Source organism: Rutidosis leptorrhynchoides, chromosome 5 (genome assembly GCF_046630445.1).
Source record: "Rutidosis leptorrhynchoides isolate AG116_Rl617_1_P2 chromosome 5, CSIRO_AGI_Rlap_v1, whole genome shotgun sequence".
Lineage (NCBI taxonomy): Eukaryota > Viridiplantae > Streptophyta > Magnoliopsida > Asterales > Asteraceae > Rutidosis > Rutidosis leptorrhynchoides.
The window spans coordinates 133850967-133862433 of record NC_092337.1 but is presented as its reverse complement, the minus strand read 5'-3'; the positions used below and the strand labels follow the sequence as shown (position 1 = coordinate 133862433).

Genomic DNA, 11467 nt, shown 5'->3' with positions numbered 1-11467 from the left:
TTTTTAACTAGTTGGAATTAATTCAAACTAACTTTTTCAAGGATCAGATATATATACTGATATAGTAATATACGTACTTATCAAACGAACAAGACAATCTTATAATTTATAATTTACAATTTACAATTTACGTATTCAGTCCCTACATTTTAACCGTTTTAACTAAAAAAAAAGTATATTACTGTGACTAGTAAGTTCATAATCGAATAAGTTAAAATTGTTTATTAATTTAATTACACTATATATACTAGGATTGCAACTTATAATTTGGAGTCAACTGAAATTAAAGATTACAAATGGAACCAAAATAAAGGTGTTGAGTCTAAATTTTTATGAAAATATACATCTTCAGTCCTTAAAGTATCTATTGCGTATGTTACAGAAATAAATAAGTAGAACTTGGAAGAACTAAAAGAACATACAATAATAATATTCGAGAACAAACAAATTGACAAAGGGATGGTAATATATATTTTACACTAGAGATCCCCTTAACTATATATAGTTTTACAACTTGTTGAATATTAAAAGAAAATAATAATAAAACATTGAACACTGTGTTTTCATGTCCTCTATAGTCTATACGTCCAAATTCGAGAAGATAATGAAATGAATTTTGTTTATTCACTTATAGTCCCTGATTTATGATCAAGTTTACAAATTAAAGATAAAGATTTATATATACTAATTTTTTTTTGGACATCAATTTATATATATTATATATTATACTATTAGTAATACTTTATTAATAATTACTAATATAATTATTTGTTTTATTAGGAATTATATATTATACTATTAGTAACACTTTATTAATAATTACTAATATACTTATTTGTTTTATTAGGAATTAAAACAATGAGATATGAATGAGAAACGAGATATCGAAATCTGTAAAGTAAACACCTATGTCAACATGAAGATTTTATCAGGTTAAAATTTACGAATTTAGTTCCTAACAAGAAGTTTTATATTTTAACTTACAGCCTTTAATTAAACTTGAATACTTAAAAATTCATAAAGGTGACATAAACCAACCAATTATTCATCATTACTATTAATATTATATATCCACTAACCGACCTTCTTACTCTAGGTTGAATATTCTAGTCGCTTACGTTTACACCATGTTTGTGGATTTTGCTGCGCTAATACTAAACTAAGGTGAGTTCACAGTCTCATTTTAAATCTTTACTTTTGGGATGAGATACATGCCGATTTAAACCGTTGTTACAACTGTTTTATATTTTAGACACGAGTAAAATCTTTTATACATATGAGTTAATACTCAGAAAGCCCTTAGCTTGAATATGATAATTACTTTGGTAAGCGCGAATAATAGGGACGGAACCATTAGGTTTGACAAGCCTCATCATACATACATGGGTGCTTAGTACTTCGTAAACCGTACACTAGAGCAAGTGTATGCTATATAGGGTAAAGGAAATCACCTAGTTCTAAACTATCCGTGGTGTTAAGCTTCGTAGTTCAAGTGCTCATTAATATGTATATACTTTTGCAATGACTTGTACGAAATCTCGTGGTCTAATACTTTACGTTTGATTACTTAAACATGTGGTTTACAAATAGGAGAAACAAAATATTTTTTTGTCTGACACATTTGAAACAGGACACAGTATTATCTGCAAACAATTGAAACGAAACAGAACATGTTATTGTCTACAAGATTTGAAACTTGACATTTTGTTGTCTATAAACTTTTGATACGAAACTTTTGTAGTCTATGAAACTACTCATAATATTGATTTAAACCTGTGAATTCACCAATTTTATGTTGACCCATTTACATGTTTTACCCGTTTTTCATGCTCGAGAGTTTTTATGTTCATGTTCTAATAGGACACTTCAAATTGTTAATTAAAAAACATGAACACTCTTAATTAGATAATATTACTTCTAGTTCATATGTTAAAATGATTAGACTCAAATGATTATAATAAACACTTTAAAAAAAAAAAAAAAGTGATTATAATTGTCTTATATCATGAACGACTTGTTGGATGAGTGATAAACAATTTGATTTTAGCTTGCGTTTTCTGAGTTATATGAGTGCTTATTGTGATATATCATATATGTGAACTCTAATGTTCTTATTTGACTAGTCAACCTGATGAGTGGGTAATTTACCATGTATCATGTTTTGATTATAATTTACGTGTTACATGATCTAGTTGTTTAATATGCTCATCAATATATATGCTAGAGAACATGCCTTTATTTGAACATCTTGATCACTTGCTTGGTATATGACTACTCATTACGACTATTATTTCTTTTGCTGCTGCTTACTAGAAGTGTAGAAAAACTGGTTAAAAAATCAGTTTTTTTAATCAGTCTTTTAAAAAATCCGTTTGCAAGTTTTTCTGAATCAGTTTTTTTGTCGGTTTTAAATGTTCAGAATCGGTTTTTATGATAATAATAATAATAATAATAATAATAATAATAATAATAATAATAATAATAATAATAATAATCTCTCTTGCTTCAAAAAATCGATTATTTAGAAGATTCTAAAGCAGTTCAAACTGGTCCGGTAGAATTTTTTATTTTTTTTTAGAAATATTTTATTTTTTCGGTTTTTAAAAGATCGAATTTATGTTTTGGGCACCTCTACCCTTACCTTATTGCTGTTCAGGGCCATAGCCCATGTCGTTAATGGGCTGGGCCAGGCCTGATTAAAAAAAGTCTTACTAGAAAAGCTCCCCTTTCACATTACCTTATTACATACATACTGTATCATTTTAACAGACCAGAATTTGACACTAGCGGAGAAAAATTAATGTCAGAATCGTCTGATTTGGAAAGAACCTCACTTACCCTGTTCAAAATATTAGTACAAGAAGCCATTAATAAGAAAGAATTATGCTCTACTTCAAATTCACAAGAACAGCAAGATATATCGATTTGGGGAGTGCAGCTGTTCAAGGATGATAAAACAGATGCAGTTTTATTGAAGTTTTTAAGGGCTAGAGACTTTAAAATCAAAGAGTCCTTTACTATGCTGAAGAAAACACTTATATGGAGAAAATCATTCAATGTAGATGGCTTAGTTGAAGAGAATCTGGATGAAGATGAAGATCTTAACAAAAGTGTGTTTATGCAAGGTTTGGATAAACAAGGACACCCTGTGTGTTATAACGTGTATGGTGAGTTTAAAAATAAGGATCTATATGAAAAAACGTTTTCAGATGAAGAAAAAAGACAACAGTATTTGAGGTGGAGGATTCTGTTTCTTGAAAGGAATGTTAGGAAATTGAATTTTGGGCCTGGTGGAATTAATTTAATATTTCAGGTAGTGTGTTACAGTATTTATTTATTTATTTATTTATTATTATCTGGTTATTATATTATACTAGCTGAATACCCGCGAATTCGCGAGGCTTTGTGAGGGTTTATTCACGAGTAATGTTTATTCATTGGGCTCGTTGATCTTGCCCTCACATAGAGATGCACAAACCGGATAAAAAACCGGATTCGGACACAAAAAAAACCGGAATTTTTTGTCCGGATTTTTCGGAACCGGTTCCGGATCCGGTTCCGGTTCTCGGCGTCGGATTTTTTTCCGGAACCGGTTCTTTTTCGGATCTCGATCGGATTTTTTTGGATTTTTCTTGGACTAGGATTCGATTTTGCGAATTATATTTTTACCGGTTCTATTTTTTTTAACGTTTGACAACAATAATATAATCGGTATAAAGAAAAGTTATAATGCTCAAGACTCAAGTGCTCAACACAATAGATAATATAAATAACAATATTCGAACAATACAATTATATAAATAACACTTTTATTCGAACGATACAATAATAAAAATAAAAACACTTTTATTCGAACAATACAATTATAATTAATACATTTCGAGCTTCGGCATGGCCATCACCCAATAATGTATTAAGACTAAAGTATATCGAGCTTCGGCATAGCCATCACCCGTTATACTTTAGTCGTCAAATGACCCAAATGTGTTATCTTGTTGAGCGCGTTGAGGATGGTGCCTTCGATCGTAGTCTTCAAAAGCGGGGTCATCAACTAGAGAAAGGTAAGCTTGTTGGTTGTAGTGACCCGAACTTTTCCATGTTTATATATATTAATTGAGATTGATATTTACATGATTAAATGTTTCCAACATGTTAAGCAATCAAACTTGTTAAGACTTGATTAATTGAAATATGTTTCATATAGACAATTGACCACCCAAGTTGATCGGTGATTCACGAACGTTAAAACTTGTAAAAACTATATGATGACATATATATGGATATATATATAGTTAACATGATACTATGATAAGAAAACATACCATAAAGTATATTAACAATGAACTACATATGTAAAAACAAGACTACTAACTTAATGATTTTTAAACGAGACATATATGTAACGATTATCGTTGTAAAGACATTTAATGTATATATATCATATTAAGAGATATTCATACATGATAATATCATGATAATATAATAATTTAAAATCTCATTTGATATTATAAACATTGGGTTAACAACATTTAACAAGATCGTTAACCTAAAGGTTTCAAAACAACACTCACATGTAACGACTAACGATGACTTAACGACTCAGTTAAAATGTATATACATGTAGTGTTTTAATATGTATTTATACACTTTTGAAAGACTTCAATACACTTATCAAAATACTTCTACTTAACAAAAATGCTTACAATTACATCCTCGTTCAGTTTCATCAACAATTCTACTCGTATGCACCCGTATTCGTACTCGTACAATACACAGCTTTTAGATGTATGTACTATTGGTATATACACTCCAATGATCAGCTCTTAGCAGCCCATGTGAGTCACCTAACACATGTGGGAACCATCATTTGGCAACTAGTATGAAATATCTCATAAAATTACAAAAATATGAGTAATCATTCATGACTTATTTACATGAAAACAAAATTACATATCCTTTATATCTAATTCATACACCAACGACCAAAAACACCTACAAACACTTTCATTATTCAATTTTCTTCATCTAATTGATCTCTCTCAAGTTCTATCTTCAAGTTCTAAGTGTTCTTCATAAATTCCAAAAGTTCTAGTTTCATAAAATCAAGAATACTTTCAAGTTTGCTAGCTCACTTCCAATCTTGTAAGGTGATCATCCAACCTCAAGAAATCTTTGTTTCTTACAGTAGGTTATCATTCTAATACAAGGTAATAATCATATTCAAACTTTGGTTCAATTTCTATAACTATAACAATCTTATTTCAAGTGATGATCTTACTTGAACTTGTTTTCGTGTCATGATTCTGCTTCAAGAACTTCGAGCCATCCAAGGATCCATTGAAGCTAGATCCATTTTTCTCTTTTCCAGTAGGTTTATCCAAGGAAATTAAGGTAGTAATGATGTTCATAACATCATTCGATTCATACATATAAAGCTATCTTATTCGAAGGTTTAAACTTGTAATCACTAGAACATAGTTTAGTTAATTCTAAACTTGTTCGCAAACAAAAGTTAATCCTTCTAACTTGACTTTTAAAATCAACTAAACACATGTTCTATATCTATATGATATGCTAACTTAATGATTTAAAACCTGGAAACACGAAAAACACCGTAAAACCGGATTTACGCCGTCGTAGTAACACCGCGGGCTGTTTTGAGTTAGTTAATTAAAAACTATGATAAACTTTGATTTAAAAGTTGTTATTATGAGAAAATAATTTTTATTATGAACATGAAACTATATCCAAAAATTATGGTTAAACGCAAAGTGGAAGTATGTTTTCTAAAATGGTCATTTAGACGTCGTTCTTTCGACTGAAATGACTACCTTTACAAAAACGACTTGTAACTTATTTTTCCGACTATAAACCTATACTTTTTCTGTTTAGATTCATAAAATAGAGTTCAATATGAAACCATATCAATTTGATTCACTCAAAACGGATTTAAAATGAAGAAGTTATGGGTAAAACAAGATTGGATAATTTTTCTCATTTTAGCTACGTGAAAATTGGTAACAAATCTATTCCAACCATAACTTAATCAACTTGTATTGTATATTATGTAATCTTGAGATACCATAGACACGTATACAATGTTTCGACCTATCATGTCGACACATCTATATATATTTCGGAACAACCATAGACACTCTATATGTGAATGTTGGAGTTAGCTATACAGGGTTGAGGTTGATTCCAAAATATATATAGTTTGAGTTGTGATCAATACTGAGATACGTATACACTGGGTCGTGGATTGATTCAAGATAATATTTATCGATTTATTTCTGTACATCTAACTGTGGACAACTAGTTATAGGTTACTAACGAGGACAGCTGACTTAATAAACTTAAAACATCAAAATATATTAAAAGTGTAGTAAATATATTTTGAACATACTTTAATATATATGTATATATTGTTATAGGTTCGTGAATCAACAGTGGCCAAGTCTTACTTCCCGACGAAGTAAAAATCTGTGAAAGTGAGTTATAGTCCCACTTTTAAAATCCAATATTTTTGGGATGAGAATACATGCAGGTTTTATAAATGATTTACAAAATAGACACAAGTACGTGAAACTACATTCTATGGTTGAATTATCGAAATCGAATATGCCCCTTTTTATTAAGTCTGGTAATCTAAGAATTAGGGAACAGACACCCTAATTGACGCGAATCCTAAAGATAGATCTATTGGGCCTAACAAACCCCATCCAAAGTACCGGATGCTTTAGTACTTCGAAATTTATATCATATCCGAAGGGTGTCCCGGAATGATGGGGATATTCTTAAATATGCATCTTGTTAATGTCGGTTACCAGGTGTTCACCATATGAATGATTTTTATCTCTATGTATGGGATGTGTATTGAAATATGAAATCTTGTGGTCTATTGTTACGATTTGATATATATAGGTTAAACCTATAACTCACCAACATTTTTGTTGACGTTTAAAGCATGTTTATTCTCAGGTGAATACTAAGAGCTTCCGCTGTCGCATACTTAAATAAGGACGAGATTTGGAGTCCATGCTTGTATGATATTGTGTAAAAACTGCATTCAAGAAACTTATTTTGTTGTAACATATTTGTATTGTAAACCATTATGTAATGGTCGTGTGTAAACAGGATATTTTAGATTATCATTATTTGATAATCTACGTAAAGCTTTTTAAACCTTTATTGATGAAATAAAGGTTATGGTTTGTTTTAAAATGAATGCAGTCTTTGAAAAACGTCTCATATAGAGGTCAAAACCTCGCAACGAAATCAATTAATATGGAACGTTTTTAATCAATAAGAACGGGACATTTCATTGGTAACCCGATACATTCATTTCGGTTTGGTCCATATCAAACGGTTCATAGTCACCTTCATCCACTTCGTTTAGTTCATTGTCGGAATTCTCTTCGGTTGTTGTAGGTGATAATCCCGCTAAATTTTCTTCATACTCTATACATTCTTCAATGTCGTTATATAACGGACCTTCTAATGAAGTTTGATCTTGTATCCTATCTACCCCATCCAAATAATCTTTTAAACATACACATACTTTCACAGCTTGGGGGGTAAGTCTTGACCTTCTTTCCGATATAATTCGACCACTCAAAGAAAAGGCCGATTCGGAAGCTACGGTTGAAGCTTGAACGGTAAATAAATCACGAGCCATAATGCTTAATATTGGATATGTGTCTTGTTTTGTTTCCCACCATTTTAAAATGTCAAGGTTGTTAAATTGTTCTTCACTCATGTTTAGTGCAAAGTTTGCCATCTTATAATTTCCCAACTCGCTTGTGGGTGCCGATGTTCGTGCGCGTTTGGAAGCGTCTTCACGTACCAAGTTAAAAAGACTTATTTTGAGGTCTCGGCTCCTTCGAGAAGATGATCCGGGTTGGTCAACAATTGGGTTTGATTGTCGACCATATTTTGTTGCATAAATAGTTAAATACCAAACATATTCTCAAAAACATCATTAAAAGCGTGTATTTGGTTCAAAAGATAGTTGGGTTCGTCATCGAAAACACCATGCACACAATCAAAGTTGGTATATATTGTTGTCATCAATCGTTCAACCCCATTAAAATTTAATCGTGGGTCAAGTGCGGCCGCACATAAAAATACCTTCGGTATCTCTCCAAAATATTTTTTTAGTTTTTTTCTTATATGAAAAGTCGCTTGTCTAAAAATAACATTATTTGAGTTCGCAAATTCGCATATTTTTCCGTCATTATATAAAATTGTTCTAAAACTAGTACGCTAGTTGGGTAATAAACACCCGATAACATTGTTGATGCCTCTTTAAAAACTTGTAAAAAACTTGTTAATGATTCCAAGTCATCCCATTCGTCGTCACTAATTGGTTCGGAAAATCCCTTTCTAAGTAGTTTTCTATTAAAAGCGATTAACGTTTCTTTTTGACGTAAAATATTTTCGAACATTAAACAAGTAGAATTCCATCTTGTATTATTATCAAAATAAGGACCTAACCAAGTGCCATGACAATCTTTAACAAAAGCCTTATAGTTATGATGTCGTGCGTTGCTCGTACGATAAATCGTTACTAATAATCTTCTAAATTTTTCTTTTAATGAAGAACAAAAAGTTAAACAATCTTGAACTCCCAAGTTTATAATATGAGCAACACAACGTGTATGAATAAATGCACCATTTAAAATCGATCTAAGTGCAATTTTTAACTCACTCATGGCCGCATCATTATTAGATGCATTATCTAGCGAAATTGTAAAAACTTTATCGATTAAATTATATTCTTCTAAAGTGTCTTGTAACGTTTTTTTTATATTATTACCGTTATGTGGATAACCAAATATTTTAAAATCGATAACACGTTTCATTAAAAGCCACGAATCGGGATTAAACCAATGAGCGGTAACGGCTAAATAAGAATTTGCCGTTCCATGTGGTGCGCTCCAAACATCACAAGTTATAGAAACCCTATGTTTATATGTTCGAAAACCTTCAATTATTTCAGTTTTAGCTTTTTTCCATAATTTAAAGGCGTCACGTCTTAAGGTAGAACGATTTACATTGCTATATCGCGGTTGTAGTCGATTCCGAATTAGCTCCGTAAGCCTTGGATTGTCGAAGTGGTTGAAAGGAAGCGCTTGTTGAATGACAAACCTTGACAAATCTTGCCGAAGAGCTTCGGCATCGTATTCAAAAATCGAACCATCGGCCCGCATTGTTTGTTGTCTCGGGTCTTGCCTTGCACTACAACTTTTGTCAAGATGTTTTCTTAACATTGTATTACCCGAAACACCCATGAACTTCATACATTGTGTACAACGAGCTTTTTCCGCACCATCCTTCATTACACACAACTCGAATTTGGACCAAACGTCCCCTTTTCGCTTTGTTTCTTTTTTGTAATCAATATCGGCCGTAGTGTAGCCTTGTGAAGATGTTCCAACGGAAGCGGAACCGAAAACGGAAGCTTGTGAATTATCCATTATGGGATAAGTAAGTAGACTAGAGATTAGAGAATATTTAGTGATTTAGAAAGAATTATGAGAATGTTTGTTGATGCATTTTCAACCAAAGCATTACCATGTATTTATAATGGACTTTGTGGGGTTAAAATGGTCAAAAAAAACTCAAAAAACTGCAAAAAAAAGGCTAAAACTGCAAAAAAAAAAAAAAAAAAAAAAAAAAAAATACGGCTAGTTTTTTGAAAAACCGGATCGGATCCGGATCCGGATCCAAACCGGATCGGATAAAATCCGATTTATATCCGGAAAAAATCCGGTTTTCTTGAAAATCTGGATCCGGTTGGAACCGGATCGGATCTCGGATCCGGATCCGGTTTTTGCTGTGTCCGGTTCTGCTTCTGTCCGGTTCCGGATCGGGTCACCGGATCGGATCTGGATCCGGTTTTTTTGCCCATCTATACCCTCACATATCTTTAATATCCAATCAGCTATTTTGTGATGATCGAGTATTACACATTATTTGAGAGGTGGATCCTCAACTTAAATTAAGCTGAAATAGTAATGAAATTAATTTTTAACATTGTTGAAACACAAAATTCAAGATAAAAATAAAGAATCTTCTGATAAGAAGGGTATAAGTAAGAACTTTCAAATAGTAGTAAAGCCAATGAGAACTAAATATTTTTTTTTTTTTTTTGAAAGGCAAGCAATTTTTATTATTATACAAAGAACAGTACACGAGAAAACCTAGCAAGGAGCTAGAAAAACACGAACCTACATACAACCACAAAATTAGAACGCACACACAAACACGACTATATGGGGCACACAATCACGAAGAATAAAGACACACGAAACGAAACCTAATAAAACTAAGTTTCTGAGTCCGATGACGCACAAGAAGAGCAACACGAGCAACAACCACAAACCATCTCCGCGTTATTCATCACATTATCGATAAAGTATCTGTCTTGCCATCGGAATTTATCTCGACGTTGGTTGCGCTTCATATTACATCGACCCCACACATGTTTAATAAAGTGACTTTTGATCAAAGGAAGAGTTTTTTTCCTTTTAACACGAAAGCGAGCTACCGAGGTATGTAAATCATCACAATCTTTTTCTATTGGGCTAGGGTCACTCAGGTGGCGGTCGTCTGAGCCCAGGTCCATTCCATTAGTGGCCTGATTATATCCACTTGAAGAATCTGGCCCATTATGAGAATCTGGCCCAGTTTGTTGTTGAAAAGAAATCGGATGGGGAACTGAAACAGGGTCACGCGTGCTTTCCCTATCCTCAAAAACAGTACCTTCAACATCGAACCTTTCACTCGTGCTTTCTCTATCCTCGAACTCTCTACCTGTAACCTCGATGTTCGCAAAAGGAGGTCTCGATGATTGGGAAACATCGGTTGGGTCACCCTTTAATTTGAATTCAGGTGGAGGAATCGAGGCAGGATAGTCCACGGCCGGCGACTGAGTACCGGAATCAACCGGCAAACTTTCTCTATCCTCGAAGCCTTTACCTTCAACCACGTCTCGGTCATGACAATCAGGTGAAGTCTCTGTCTTCCCTTCTTCATCGCCGACGGCCGGTGACTGAGTACCAGAATCAACGTCATCATCATCATCACCGTCATCATCATCAACGTCATCATCATCATGACAGTCCACCGGCGTGAACTCCCCTTCTTCAACGTCATCATCATCATCGACATATGTGGTAGGTTTAACGTTCTGATAAACTTTCACATCTTCAACACAATTTGCACCCTTATTAGGCTGGACATCAGACGATTCTGAAATTGGACCCATTCCAGACGCTTCATTGTCACCCGCTTCATTGTCTGGTTCTGAAATTGGACCCATTCTGAAATTGGACCTACAATTTGCACCCACATTAGAACCCTTGACTGGTTCTGATTGAATCTCAGAGCCACCATCATCGAACCGGGACTTATTTATTTCGACCAGAGACCACGAAAATCGGTCCTTGTTAAAACTGAAAAC

General features: G+C 32.9%; 1 pseudogene; it reads left to right on the top strand.

The window, feature by feature from the left end:
- The first annotated feature begins 2800 nt into the window (after positions 1-2800).
- Positions 2801-11467, top strand: part of LOC139849035 (patellin-3-like) — a 79244-nt pseudogene continuing 70577 nt past the window's right edge.